Source organism: Gorilla gorilla, chromosome 14 (genome assembly GCF_029281585.2).
Source record: "Gorilla gorilla gorilla isolate KB3781 chromosome 14, NHGRI_mGorGor1-v2.1_pri, whole genome shotgun sequence".
NCBI classification, from domain to species: domain Eukaryota; kingdom Metazoa; phylum Chordata; class Mammalia; order Primates; family Hominidae; genus Gorilla; species Gorilla gorilla.
This window is the reverse complement of record NC_073238.2, coordinates 22,633,336-22,635,290: the sequence shown is the minus strand read 5'-3', so window position 1 is coordinate 22,635,290 and position 1,955 is coordinate 22,633,336. Positions and strand designations below refer to the sequence as shown.

Sequence of the window (1,955 nt, the reverse complement as noted above, 5' to 3'; positions counted from 1 at the left end):
GAGCCCTTACTAAGCATAAAGTACTGTGAAAGGCCAGGGCTAGGACAGAACTAAGACAGGGCCAGGGATAGGACAGAACAGGGGCAGAGTCATGGCCAGAGAAAAACCAGGGGCAGGGTCACAGCCAGGGACATGAGAGGACCAAGGCCAGGGCAAGAAGCAGGGAAGAACCAGGGCCAGGGCAGGGACATGGCAGGGCCAGGGCCATGGCAGGATCAGGGTCAGCAGAAGGCCAGGGCAGGGCTAGGGTAGCACAGGGCCAAGGCAGGGCAGGGTCAGTGTAGAGCAAGGAATGGGCCAGGGTATGGCAGGGCAGGGACAGGGAGGTCCAGGACCAGAGTCAGGTCCAGGACATGGACAGGACAGGGCCAGAAACATGGCAGGACCAGAAAGGGGACAGGGCAAGGGCAAGGCCAGAGAACGACCATGGACAAAACACGGCCAGGGAGGGTCCAGGGCAAGGGCAAGGCCAGGGCAGAACCAGAGCCAGAGCAGGCCAAAGGCAGGGCCAGGGCAGGGCAAGGCCAGGGTAGGACGGGGCCAGTGTAGGGTGAGGGTAGGGCCAGGGTGAGTTCAGGGCCAGGGCAGGACTAAGATAGCACAGGGCCAAGGCAGGGCCAGGGCAGGGCCAAAAGGAGGGGCCAGGGCCAAGCATGGCCAGTGTCAGACCTGGGGATTGTCAGGGCCAGGGTCAGGTTCAAGGCTGGGCCAGGGACAGGGCCAGAGCAAGGGCAGGGCCAGGGAGAAAGCAGAACCAGAGAGGATCCAGAGCAAGGCCAGGGTCAGGGCAGAACCAGGACCAGGATAAGGCAAAGCCAAGGCCAGGGCAGGGCAAGGCCAGGGCAGGGCAAGACCACGGAAGGGCAAGGCCAGGGTAGAAAAGGCCAGTGTAAGGCCAGGCCAGGGTGGGAGAAGGCCATGGTAGGGCCAAGGCCAAGGCAGGGCAGTGCTAGGGTAGCACAGGGCATGGCCAAAATCAGGGCAGGTCCATAACAGTGGCAGGACTAGCAACAGGGCCAGGGCAAGCGCTGGACCAGAGCATGGTGGGGACAATACAGGGCCAGGACAGATGATGGCAAGGCAGGTCCAGGGCCATATCATGGACTCGGTAGGCATGCGGTCAGGCCACGGCAGGGCAAAGGCAAGACCAGGGAGAAGGCAGGGCCGGGGCCAAGGCAGTGCCAGGGCAGGGCAGGATCAGTGCAGGGCCAATGCAGGGTGAGGGCAAGGCCAGGGCATGGAAGGGCAGAGCAGGACCAAGGAAGGGCCAGGAGAGGGCCACGGCAGGGTCACGGCCAGAACAAGGGTATGGCTGGGGTCAGGAATATGGTAGGATGAGGGCTGGGCCCAGGCTGGGACACACAGGGCAGAGCATGGCCTGTGCAATGCACGGTCAGAGCCAGGCCATAGAGATGGGAGGGCAACACCAAGGCAGAGTCAGGGTAGATCCAGGGCTGAGCAGAGTCAGGGCAGGTCCAGAGTAGAGGCAGAGCTAGGGCCCAAGCAGAGCCATGGTAGCACCAGGGCAGAGGAGGGCAGGGCAATGCAGGACTGGGCCATGGCAGTGCCTGGTCAACTCTGGGGCAGGGCCAGAAGCAGGACAGGGACAGGGCATGACAGGAAGTGCCAGAGCAGGGCTGGGCCAACGTTGGGGCAGGGTAAATCAGACCAGGACACCTCCAAGTCCAGCTCTGGTCCTGCCTTGGCCCTGGCCCCTTCCTGGACTGACCTTGTCCCTGGCCCTGCCCTATCCACGCCCTGTGTGTTTGACCAGTGTTTTATAACCAGAATCCTACAAGAAACTTAAATTAGTTCTTTTTGTGCATTTTTAGTAGAGATGGGGTTTCACAATGTTGCCCAGGCTGGTTCCAAACTCCTGAGCTCAAGCCATCTGCCTGCCTTGGCCTCCCAAAGTGCTGAGATTAAAGGAGTAATCTGGCCAAGTATTTAACTTC

General features: G+C 61.2%; 1 pseudogene; it reads right to left on the bottom strand.

The window, feature by feature from the left end:
- Positions 1 to 406: 406 nt before the first annotated feature.
- LOC129526475 (histone-lysine N-methyltransferase SETD1B-like) lies at positions 407 to 1,437 on the bottom strand (annotated as a pseudogene).
- Between the last annotated feature and the right edge of the window lie 518 nt (positions 1,438 to 1,955).